Source organism: Nycticebus coucang, chromosome 2 (genome assembly GCF_027406575.1).
Source record: "Nycticebus coucang isolate mNycCou1 chromosome 2, mNycCou1.pri, whole genome shotgun sequence".
In the NCBI taxonomy this organism is placed as follows: domain Eukaryota; kingdom Metazoa; phylum Chordata; class Mammalia; order Primates; family Lorisidae; genus Nycticebus; species Nycticebus coucang.
The window spans coordinates 164,753,076-164,765,500 of NC_069781.1; the positions used below are offsets into that span (position 1 = coordinate 164,753,076).

The 12,425-nt window shown below is 53.5% G+C and overlaps 1 protein-coding gene across 1 annotated transcript in view; it reads left to right on the forward strand.

The window, feature by feature from the left end:
• The first annotated feature begins 2,693 nt into the window (after positions 1-2,693).
• CDH5 (cadherin 5) overlaps positions 2,694-12,425 on the forward strand; it is a 39,249-nt gene continuing 29,517 nt past the window's right edge. The window contains exon 1 of the mRNA XM_053603314.1: positions 2,694-2,800. The gene's annotated coding sequence lies outside the window, so the exon portion shown is untranslated. The remainder of the gene's footprint in view (positions 2,801-12,425) is intronic.

Here is a 12,425-nt window from a genome sequence, read left to right on the forward strand (position 1 = left end):
ATACCCACCCACCTCCCACCCAGAGATACTGAGGCAGATGGCTTGAAGACCATAGCTCAAAAAGGGTCACTGGTACTGTCCTTTATCCTCATGGTCTCATTTGACCTTCCCAACAGCCATGCAAAATCTGACAGGTAAGAAAAGAGGGAGGCTCAGAGTGGCAAGTCACTTCCCTGGGTCATGCAGGCAGTGACTGGCTGCACTGGGATCTCATCTTGGGTCTGCAACCCTCTCCCTACCAGGCCAGCCCACAACCTGACACAGACTGGTGAGCATCCCTGGTGCTCATTGTCAGTATCCACCACTCATGACCTCCATTGGTGCTTCCTCCTGGCTGCTAATCTGGCCTCACAGACCATCCCACTTCCTGCCTGCCCACCCTTGCCTCCTGTGTTCCTGATGGCACTTCCTGACCTTGTAACCTCCTATGCCTTCAAAGGGGCTGGAGCCAGAGCTGGGCAGGGCCAGAAATAAGATATGTGGTCCCTTAGACCTAGGCATGGGCTACCCAGGGGGCCCCAGCCTTCCCTCCACGATCTGAGCTATCTCTGCCACAGCGACCCCAATCCCCACCCCGGGGCCTGGACACATGCCTGGCCAACCATCCCCTTGTTTGTGGATGACACACAGGGCATGGCAGTGTTCAGGGCAGAGTCAACTTCCTCATGCATTGGGAGTACAGAGGAGATTCGCAGAAGGTGCCAGGACAGGCCCTGCCCCATCTGCCACCAGCCCCCAGTCTGAGACCCAGCAGGAAGTGATGCCCAGGCTGGCGTGCCCCGTGGGCACGTAGACCATGAGGGCAGTCAGCATGGGGGGTGAGGCAGGGGACAGGGATCTGGGACTTAGGGACCAGCAGCGCTAGCCTGTCCTGGCCCCTGTCAGCCAGCCCACCCTCCAGGAGAAGACAGAGTTCATCCCATTGAGAGAGGAAACGCTGAGCTGTTGTTTTTAATTCCATGAACAGTGACTGCATGTGCTGGATCCCGTTCAGAAGCCCGCCCCGAGGACAGTTCTCCTTCCAGCAGGTCACTCTTCTTGCTCCAGCATCATCTGCCTTCCCTGTCTGCCGGACACTCCCTGGGGACACAAGCACGCTGCCTGCCGCAGCTTAAAAAAACCACCCCACTTCTCCCCTCCCATTCACTACAACACGTGGGGAAAAAGCCACAACCACATGTGACTCCATTTCCTCTCCCCTCTTCTCCGGCCCCTCCAATCTGTCCTGTCTACTCCTTTAGGTTTAACTTGCTTTATTCAGTTATCGACGACCCTGTCTTCCAAATCCAGAGATCGAGTCTCAGCCCTCTCCTTACCCAGGCTGACCACTCCCCTGTCCTCTCCTGAGCTTTTTCCTTCCTTGCTGGATCCTCTTCTAAAGGATCCACATATGTCACAGGGCCGAGGGCCTCCTCCAGCCTCAGGTGCCAGCCGTACTCATGGATTCCAGCCCTCTCTCCTGGCCAGACTCAGCCCTGTATCCAACCACTGACCTGACATCACCACATGCGTGTCTATGGGCAACCCACACTCAACCTGCCTAAAACAGAGAAATCTTTATCTCCTCCCTACCACCCCCACCAAAATATTCTTTCACTCCCATGACTTACTGAGCACCCCTGACTTACTGAGCACCCCTGGGCAGGGCCCTCCTTCTCCATCCCAGGGTCTCTGTCCAGCTGAATAGTGGAACAAGTTCAGAACTTCTAGCTGTTCACCCATGGAAAAACAGGGACAACTCTTCAAAGGACAGATTCCCAGGGCCTGTCCTGCAAGGTTCCAAATCAGTTGGTCTGGGATGGGGCTCAGGCACCCCCAGGATATAGAAGCCCCTCCCTTAGCTTTCGTGACATGACTGACAAAAACCTCAGCCCCTCCCCTCTCCCAGCTTCCTGGTTCTGAGATGCTCTAGTCCAGCCTTCAGCTCCACTGTTTTCCAAGGCCTCTTTGATTCTTGCTTTGTCTCAACAGCCTTGTGAAGTTGAGGCTACGATTATTCCCATTTTACAGATGAGGAAGTGGAGGCTGTATGGGGATAGGATTGGCCTGTAGTCACATCAGAAGCAGAACCAGATCATTTGACTTCACCAGTAATCCAAAACCCAAATGGCCCCCACAGACCCAAGCTGGTATCTTAAAGCTGGAGTTCAGGCCCACTCCCAGCCAGGAGGCACTGTTTCTCATCTCTCATGCAGCCCACCCCCAACGCTCCCGAAGCTTCCCCATTTGTGGTCCCCCCAGGGATATCATGGGGTCACCATGCAAAATCCATCTGTGGGCTAGGCTGACCCCAGCGGGATTTCTGGCCCTGCCGCACCACAGCTGAGGGTACAAGCACCTTGAATCATGGAATCTCTGCTTTCTGAGCTATTAAGTGGGGATGAGGACACCTGCCTTTGGGGTTCCAACGAGGGCCAGATGTGCTATTGCAGGCCGGCGTCCCACAGCAGGCTCTTGGCAGGTGCTGTCTAAGGGCCCCAGAGCTGAGGCCTAGAGCTGGGTCTGAGCCGAGAGTCCCAGGCAGGGCTCAGGGCTAGGCCTCCATGGGGACAGCCGCCCACCGTGGGGCTTGCCTATCTACAGCCAGCCCGGCCCTCACAAAGGAACAATAACAGGAAACCATCCCGGGGGGAAGTGGGCCAGGGCCAGCTGGAAAACCTGAAGGGGCGGCGGCCAGGCCTCCCTCGCCGTCGGGGTGTGGCTCCCCTCGAGAGGCGGGTCGGCCAGGCTCCACAACGCACTCAGCCCTGGACCAACGGACAGTCTGACAGAACAGAGACACCCTGAGGCCACGGGCACGGTGAGTGGGGGCTCTACCCGGGAGGAGTGGATGCCGTCGGGCTCTCAGGGAGAACAGCTCCAGGAGGGCAGACTGGGTCTCCCCCAAAGCGACTCAGAGCAGAGCCGGGAAAGGTACACCCCACCAGGGGCACAAACGGGCATCACAGGGCCAAGGGAAAGAGTGAGGGCTCAGCTCTCCGACTCAGTTTGACTCCAGGCCTAACTGGACAAAGGGTAGGAGTCTGCCCCAGTCACCCAGCATGCGGGGCAGAGACCTGGCATTCAGGCCTTGCCTTCCCTTGGTGTCCTTTTCCCTCTGGAAGAGGTTACTTACCAAGGCCTGACATCACCTTCTCACCCCTACCCACAACCACCAGGAGGCTCTGTGTTGGGAGTGCTGAGCCTTAGTCTCTCTCTGTCAGCCAGTGCTTCCATTTTCAGGATAGGCAAGTGGAGGCTTGGCTCTGCCACTAGAGGCCCTGCCTATGAAATCCCCTCCCCTTCCCTGCCCCAAACACCGCGGGGCCTGCTGTGTGCTGAGGGCGCTATAGTTAGGAAAGTGGCCCACCCTTTTTGCCCTCAACACCCAAAGGCCCCAAGGCCCTACCAGCCTCAGGAAGCCCCCCAGAAGGCCGTGAAGGCAGAAGGTCTGGGGCAGGCAAGAGACCCTGGGTACAGATCTCTGCTCTCCCATTTGCTTCCATGTGACAGTGGGAAAGTTACCCAAACTCTACCAACCTCAGTTAGTTTGTCTGAAAAATGGGGATTCTTTTTGCAATTCACAGTGGGGACTAGAGATGATGGGGCTCATTATTTTACTATCAGCAGCCCGTGACGTATTCTTTCTGCATAACTCAGTGGAAGCTGCTGAGATCTGAAGGAAGAGGCGGCATGGGGGTCTGAGCTAGGATCTCGACCCCAAAGCCCAGGCTTTTTCCGCACAACATGTGGGTCTCAGGTTTCTCTCCTGTAAAATGGGGGATACGGTCTCTTCTTCAGCGAATTAAATGAGGTGATATACACCCCTGGCGCTGGGAATGTCTTGTAGCAGGGAATCTTTAGGGAATGGCGGCTGAATTTACCCGCTACCCAGAGCTGACCATGGCCACGAATGTTGTGAAGGTTTTGATCCCAAGACACAGGGTCAGGTGCCCAGCAGGGGCGCGGATGGAGTACAAGGCAGAGGACTCTGCTTTTCCCTTGGCAAGCACCTGTGGGCACCTACTCCATGCCTAGACCTGGAGAGACTGGTGAGGCTGGAGGGCTCTATAGAGCAGAGAGTGGTACCACAAGCCACCAGAACCAGGCCCAGAATGATCCTCAAGTAGTGAGGAGCTGTGGACTCAGGTGGATGGTAGCAGGTTACCTCCAGGGGCCAGGTGACCTCATAAGTTGCTGCTGAGCCTCCAGGCATCCCGGCCACTTCTAGCTTATTGTGGTAAGGGGCAGGGGAGGTGTCTACTGGCCTTGAACAGGTTAAGCTGCTCACCCCACCATCTCAGCATGAGCTATTGTGCTGCTAAACAAGGGCCGGACATGAGGGCAGGAAGCTAGAGGGGGCCACACTTATTTTCTCCCAAAGTTGAATGACTCATAGCTCCATTGCTGCTTCAGGGGCACACAGTGGACACAGTGGACACTATCCCAGGAAAAATCTTAGTCCCCTTTGCCCACGTGGACCCATTCCCATAACCTCCATCACCTCTCTCACCCCCTCAGCCTTCCTGACACGACTACAAGGATTCCCATTTGACAGATGGAGCCACCAAGGCTGCAAAAGGCTGAGTGGCCAGTCCAAGGTCACAGGGCTCACCAGCTGGAAGCACAGTGTGTCACAGTCCATGGGGAAGCTCAGAGAGGGGGAAAGCTGGGCAGTCTAGGCCACAGAAGCAGGCACAAGGACAAGCCAGGGATCTGGGGAAGGAGTGTTCTAACAGACAGGTCCTGCCCTTAGAAGCTTGACTTCTGGATGGGAGATACTGAAAAGCCTATCCTAGTCCAGGTTCAAGCTGGTTTTAGGTGGAGAAATCACAGACGGCTTCCTAGAGGAAGAGCAGGGGCCCGAATGCTGGGAAGCCTCAGTCTTCCCATCCTTCCAGGGCAGGGGATGGTCCTCAGCTCATTCAAGGACCTCCAGGTTGTCTGCCTTGGGCCACAGCTTGTCAGATCCTGGTAGGTACAGATACTGGGAGGAGGGAGCAGGACCCATGGGACAGGGCAGGGCAGGCAGTGAATGAGATTTCCTTCTGGAGAACAACGCAGGGATGGGGGTGGAGCCAGGGAAGAGCCAGGAAGTGAAGTCAGGAGTGCGTTGAACAGTTGAGGCCACAGCTGCAAGGCTGAAGGTGGTGGGTAGATGAAGGTCCAGACACTCACACACTTACTGAGCACCTACTGTGTGCCAGCTGTGCCCCCAGAGAGGCAGCTGTTGTTGCCTCCATTACAGAGGAAGAAGCTGAGGCTCACACAGCAAGAGATGGGCCCAACCTACAGCACGCCTGGGCAGCTGAGAGGTTCAAACACACAGGTGCATGGGACTCCTGCTGTCCCCACTGCCCCACAGTCCAGCTCAAAGTCACGTAGCCCAGAATAGGTTGGAAGAGGCTCCCTAGGATAGGTGTTCTCTCCTTGAAGCTTGGTGCTATCCCATCAGAAGACAGGGAGAGACTGGGTGAACTACAGCCCAGAGAACCCACCACCGATTTATTCGGCATCAAAAACAAGGTCTGGTCAATTGTTAGTCTTTCCCTCAAAGACTGTATTGAGAAGCCCAGGGCTGAGTTCAAGTTTATTGGGAATGAACTTGATTAGTTAGTAATGTCTGCCATGGGTGCGAAAAGGAACAAGTGGCAGCTCATGAGTTCTGATTTGCCAGCCCTGCTTTAAGAGGTTCTCTGCTTAAGTGCACATGTACATTCATCTGGGGATCCTGCAGAGGATGGTCTTGTCCCCAGTGGATCAAAATCTTAATGGCAGCATGTCTGACAGTATGATAGGCCATCCTAGGAGCTATCTGGGGACAGGGAGGAGCTTTTATGAGTTATACCAACAATCGGCCACCTTAGGTTTTATCTGCAAATGTACAGACTTTGTTTTAAATCTTGTGAGTGGGAAGGGGAATGTTGCAAGACCAGAACTGGAGGAGCAGCCAGGCTGCAGTGGGGGCTTTGACACCTCTTGGTCTAGGGCTGTGAGTTCAGGCACCTGGATGTTAAGAGAAGTGGAGACTTAGGCTCAGAACCTGCCTGGGCAGAGACACTCAGGGTGAAAGGTGGAGGCTGGGATGGGGACTGGTGTCATCGGAAGACCCTGTGGAAGAGGTGATCTGGGGCTTGAAAAGAAGTGTTCTCCAGGGAGCACAGCAAGGAAAGGCATCCCAGGCAAAGAGAACAGCCTGTGCAAAAAGCCTGCTGGTGAGAAGAAGAGCAGTGTGCATTTCAGAAAATTCTTGTTCTCAGGGCTGGCATGGGGCAGGAAAGTGGAAAAGAGGAGAGCTGGAGCGGTGGGCAGGAGTGCACCATGCTGGGGCCTGAAGGCTGCTCAGGAGTGGGTGGAGCCCCAGTGCAGAAGGATGGAGAGGGCAGCAGCTGGGAGGAGAATCCAGATGAGAAAGCTGTTGACAGAACCCCGAGGGGCCGGCAGCAGGTCCGGAACCCACAGGAACAGGTCCCAGAGCCAACTAAGCCATAAACTGGGAGAAATGGAGAAATCACAAAGGGCCGGCTCATAGCTGCCTGGCCAAACCCCATCCTCCAGGCCCCAAGAGCCTCACCCTCATACCCCTGATGGCTGTGGCTTCCAAGCCGCAATTTGGATGTCCCTGAAGGAGTTCAAGGATCCTTAGGTTCCCCTTCATTGTTCTAGTCTGAGATTCGGGGCATGGGGGTGGGGAGCACTGCCCAGGGCCACACATGGAGCTGAGGCCCCAGTGCCTCCCGCCGCAGACACACCTCCTGCATGTTTTTGGGCCACCTCCTCCCACTGCCCTGCCCTCATCTCTGACCCAAGGCCTCTGGGCTGGAGTCCAAAGCCTACAGGAGGCTGGGCTGGGACTGAGAGTCCCATCCACCTTCTGAGGCTTTCCCTGGAGCTAGGGTCAGCTGCCAGATGTTGTCCTAGCTAAAAGTGGGTGTGCTGGGGGCTGGGGTGGGCACTGTGTCCAGCCCTGCTCAGATGAGCCCTGTGAGATTGGCATGGGGAGGTGCCTGTGGATGGGGTGTGTACTCATGAAGGCGTATCTGACTTTGTTGGGGTCTGTGTGGTCTAAAGATGCCATGTGTATATCCCCAACATGGACCTTCTTATCCCCCACCCCCAGGGCCTTCCAACATGTTCAACAACTCCTCCCACCCCGCAAAGCCAGACTTGGCCTCAGAATCTAAGGCTCAAGGAAGGCTCTGGGCAGTGAAGGGCAGTGTCTGCCTGGTGGTCAGGGGTGGGGCCACCTAGGGGCATTTGTGGGTCTACCCCACTAAAGGGCTCCCTGCAGGGTCTAAACTTGCCCACAGTATATTTAACTACAATGTGGGGGTACCAGGGCGTCCAAGAGGAGCAGCTGCAGCCCCGCCCCCCTCACTTCCATTGTGCCCAGCCCCTCCTTTGGACACTGCAATTTAGACAGTACAGAGCTCCAGCCGACCTCAGCCCCTTCTAGGCCGCATCCCAAAGACAGATGGGTGCCCACGAAGCGAAAGGGACTAAAGGAAGTTTTGCCAGATGTCCCACACTGGGTCAGTGAGAAAGGCAGGGCTCACTGAGGGGCCCTTGGTGGCCCTTGGCCTGTCAGGAGCCTCCCCCTCTGTGCCCTCTCACCTCCTGTTCTGCCTTCAAAGCACATGTCACAATTTAAAACTGAGGATTTTTCATCTTCTGGTTAGCGTCCATCTCTCCCATGCAAGTGGAGCCGTGTCTGCTCCCACATGGAGTTCAGTGCCTCACACATAATAGATGCTCAATAAATCTTTATTGAGCGACTGTGTGACCCCGGGGCTCTTGAGAGGGCTGCAGAGAAGTGCCTGCTTGTGTGTGACCTAGATCAGGCAACAAGAGGCCAGCAAGTACACAGGCGGGGAGGGCGTGACCAAGCTTCCCCGAGAGTCGCCATCACTCGAAGGCTCACCAGGCACCTGGAGACACAGACAGGTGACTATAGGGAATCAGAAAAGGCCACAGGCTCCTGGCCCTAGTCTCAGGCTGCCCAGCTGGCTCAGTCCCCAAGCCTCGGTCTCACCTGGGTGGGCTCTGACCCTAATGGCCTCATCCACTAAATACAGACCTAGACTAGGAGACTCTGAGCTCCCGACCTCTCATCTGGGCACAACTGAGCCCAACTTCCCCTTCCTGCAGGGGAAGCCTTCTTGATGATGGGGACACAGGCAGGTACCTGGCCTCTGCGTGCCTAGCACCCACACCTGCGTAGCCAAGCACACCCCCTTTCCTGTCACCACCGTAGTCAGACAGCTTCCCAGGCTGTTCAGCTGGGAATTTCCAAGCACAGAAATCACTTCCAAAATCCTCAGACCCTCCGAATGTCTGTGGTGCCCCAAATCTACCCAGCAACAACATGAGTCCCTCCAAAAACTGCTGAGAACAGCCAAGAGATCTGACTCTTGTTGAAAGGAAAAGGGCTAAAATAACATGGGGGTTCTGACCGTAGCTCCAGAGGCTATTGGCAGGCAGGGGAATTTCTGTCTCCGGCTGTGGCTGTAGCAAATCTTGCCAGCCTGACTTCCTGTCTATCAGCAGGAGGAAGAAAGGTTATCTGACAAAACCCTTCCCCTGGCACCCATTTTGGTGGCCAAATTTCCAACACAAAAGGCAAAAGTCACAAATAAATGAACGTGACTTTTAAAGTGGAAAGGTCCACTGGTTCCTCTGACATTGAGTGAGAAGGAGCCTAGGATTTAGAAAAGAGATTTCCATATCTACCCATTATAAATTGCTTATCTCAGAGCCTCAGTTTCCTCATCTGTGAAATGGGAATGATAATTCCTTCATCCTGGGGATAGTATAAAAATTAAATGAGGAGGCAGCTATGAAAGCCAAGCACTAAGAATGGTCTATTATGGGACGGTGCCCATAGCTCAGTGGGTAGGGAGCTGCCCACATACACCAGGGCTGGCAGGATTGAATTTGGCCCAGGCCTGCTAAACAACAATGACAAGTGCAACACAAAAAAATATAGTCAGGCATTGTGGCGGGCGCCTGTAGTGCCAGCTACTTGGGAGGCTGAGGCAAGAGAATCCTTTAAGCCCAAGAGTCTGAGGTTGCTGTGAGCTGTGATGCTACAGCACTCTACCCAGGGTGACAGCTTGAGACTCTGTCTCAAAAAAAAAAAAAAAAAAAAGTTTATGGTGATTAATATTCCACATGAATGTCACCACAGACATAGAGAGCCAGTGATGCAAAAAGCACTATCTCTGGTGAAAGGCAGCCTAGATTCAAGTCCTGGCTCTTGTGGCTGTGTCTTGGGACAACTCACTCCACCTCTCTGAGCATGTTTGCTCACCCGCAAAGTTGGATTCCCTTACAGGGTTGTTGCAAGGTTTAAATGAAATAACACAGCCCTCAAAGGATGTCAGCCCCTCTTGCCCACCCCAGGCAAGAAACAGCTGTCTTGGGAGAGTGCTCAAGCCTCTAGCATGGGCATGGAGCCAGGATTAGGTGACACACTGTTGATGAGAGGTGACTACAAGAGCCAGCACCAGAGGATGGGAGCTCGAAGGTGACTGTGTGTGCCAAGAGATTTCTCTCCAGAGCTCAAGCAGGGCCTCTGCTGGACATAGAATCCAAATGGCTTTTCTGCATGTTCAGAAAATACTTTGTATGTGGGGCCAGCCAAATCCCATCAAGAAGTTAATATCCCCAGGAGCCACATGTCAGCCTGTGACTGGTAGACTCTGCTTTATCATGTGTTGCTTAACAACAGTGACACATTCTAAGAACTGTGTCATTAGGCAATGTTGTTTCGCAAGCACTGGAAAATGTACTTATACAAACAAACCTAGATGGCATACCCTCCTCCCCACCTAGGCTACATGGTATAATCCCTTACTTCTAAGCTATAGCCTGAACAGAATGTATGGTACTGAATACAATAGGCGGTTGTAACACAATGGGTTTTGTGTATTTAAACAGAGAAAAACAGCAAAAACACAGTAGAAAAGAAAAAAATCATACACCTGTATTCACTTACCATGAACGGAGTTTGGAGGCTGAAAGTTGCTCTGGCTGAATCAGGGAGTGAGTGGTGAGTGAAGGTGAAGGCCAAGGACATCACTGTGCACTACTGTAGGCTTTACAAACACTGTGCACTTAGATTTCTTTTAAAATATTTGTATTCGTTAATAATAAATTAACCTTCACTTGCTGTAATTTTTTTTTAATTTATAAAGTTTATAAAACAGGTTTGTTTACACAAGCATCACCACAAACAGGAAATCAATGCATTCCGCTACAATGTCACAACAGCTACAACATCATTAGGCAAAAGAAATTTTTCAGCTCCATCATAATCTTATGGAACCTCTGTCCTGGACACAGAGGTGCCCAACCTTTTTGGCACCAGGAACCGGTTTCATGGAAGACAGTTTTTCCACAGATAGAGGATGTGGCTTGCATTAGATTCTCAGGTGGAGCTGCAACCTGGATTCCTGGAATACTCTTATGTACAGTAGGGTTCACGCTCCTATGAGAATCTGATGCCACCACTGATGTGACAGAAGGCAGAGCTCGGGTGACGATGCACGTGATGGGGAGCAGCTACAAATACAGATGAAGCTTCATTTCCTTGCCTGCCATCCACCTCCTAGTATGTGGCCCACGTCCTAACAGGCCCTCGTGGCCTGGGGGTTGGGGATTGCAGGTTATACACGGTTCATCACAAATCAAAGTTTTCTGATCTGGCACATGACTATATTTATTTACTCAGCTGATGGCTGCTGTCAGCTCTGGATTCCCATTAGGCCCCAGGAAAGAGAAAATCACTTTCCTGTCTACTGTATCCAAAAGAGTCCTGTCGGGAAGCAGAGTGTGCCCTGGGGGAGTCCACAGGGCGAGGCTTTATGGAGCTACTGCTTTAGAGAGATGAGCTTGGGGAGAGAAACAAAGGGCTGCTGGGAAGCTGTTACCACCTCACAGCCAAAGAGACAAAGAGGGATGGTGTTCCCAGAACCTAGTGAGGAAGAGAGCTACGGAGAGGGTGCGGATTAGAGGCTGTCATCACCAAGAGATGCAGCCACAGCAAGAAATGTGAGCCAGAGCAGACAGGAGCACTTCTTTCCTCCCACCCTCGGAGTGCTGGCTGGAGCCCCAACTCCCGGTCACAACCAGAGCCACAGCACCCTTGACACAAAGCAGAGGATGGAGGCCCCAGGAGGCGGGTCTGGCCAGTTGTAGGCAGAGAACAGAATAACTTGCAAATCACCTGACCAAAGGATGGCAGTTAAGGAACAAGAATGGTAAATAGACCACTCCGTGGCGTTGAATCAGCATGCCCAGGGGGATTCATATAGGTTTGGTTTTGTTTTTAGCTACTGTTTACTGGCCACATTGCAAATGCTTCTTAATTCAGTTCTGAAAACAACCCTGTAAGGTAAGATACTAGTGTCCCCATGATATGAATGATACCGCTGAGACTCAGAGAGGTGAACTGTCTGACCCATAGTCACTCAGCAGCAAAGCAGCATAGCTGAGGGTCTATATGGCAAAGGTCCTGCCATGGTAGCTGTCACCCAGCACTGTGAGCCCACAGAGGAAAGAGCCATGTCAGACTTGTGATGGGGCCTTGGGGAGGAGGGAAGATGTAGATGGACCCAAGAGGGCAAGAAGTTTTCCTAAAAGGGGAGGAAGCTGCGATTCATTCCCTGCAGGCGTTTGCAGAGGAAGGTGACAGGGGTGCACAGAGAAGCAAGCCAGGGACCCAGGACGGCCGCCCCAGAGGAGGGCACTTGAGAGAAGCACAAGGTCACCAGACAGAGAAGGGAAGGGCCTCGTGGCTGGTCCAGCCATTTCTCTTCTTCAGCCACCTGCTGTCCAGACTATTCTCATCCAGCCTTGCGTTATTCACACCATCCTCAGACAGTGGCCACCTGCAAGTGGCTCCCCCAGATGCCACCCTGGGTCTCAGCAGCTGCTGGCCGTGGCCACAGGGATGTTTAACAAGCAGCCCCGACCTCACACAGCCCACACTGAGCTTTTGGTTTCTTCCTCACGGGATATGCACTAAATAATGCCCCAAATGTGCCAGCCTCTGCCCCCTCCCACACACACAGGCTTTTGGATCTCACTAAAGTCCCCGTTGTCTCCTCAGGCCAAAGGGCAGCCATCCTTGAGTCTTTCCCATCCCTCACTCACTACATCCCAGCCACCAGCAAGTTCCATTATGCCACCTCAAGAGCAGCTTCCCAGTCTGGGCCCCCATCGACTCTCACCTGGGCTGAGGTGACAGCCTCCTTCCTGGTTCCTGAGCCCACCTTTGGCCCCTCATCATCCAGTCTCCTCACCACAGCCAGGCTTTCTTCCAATCGCATCATGCCACCACCTCCCAAGCTGAGACCAAAGCCCTCCTAAGTTGCCCCATGGGCCCCACACAACTCAGTGGCTCTAACAAACTACCACCAAAAAAGCAACACTTATTTATTCAT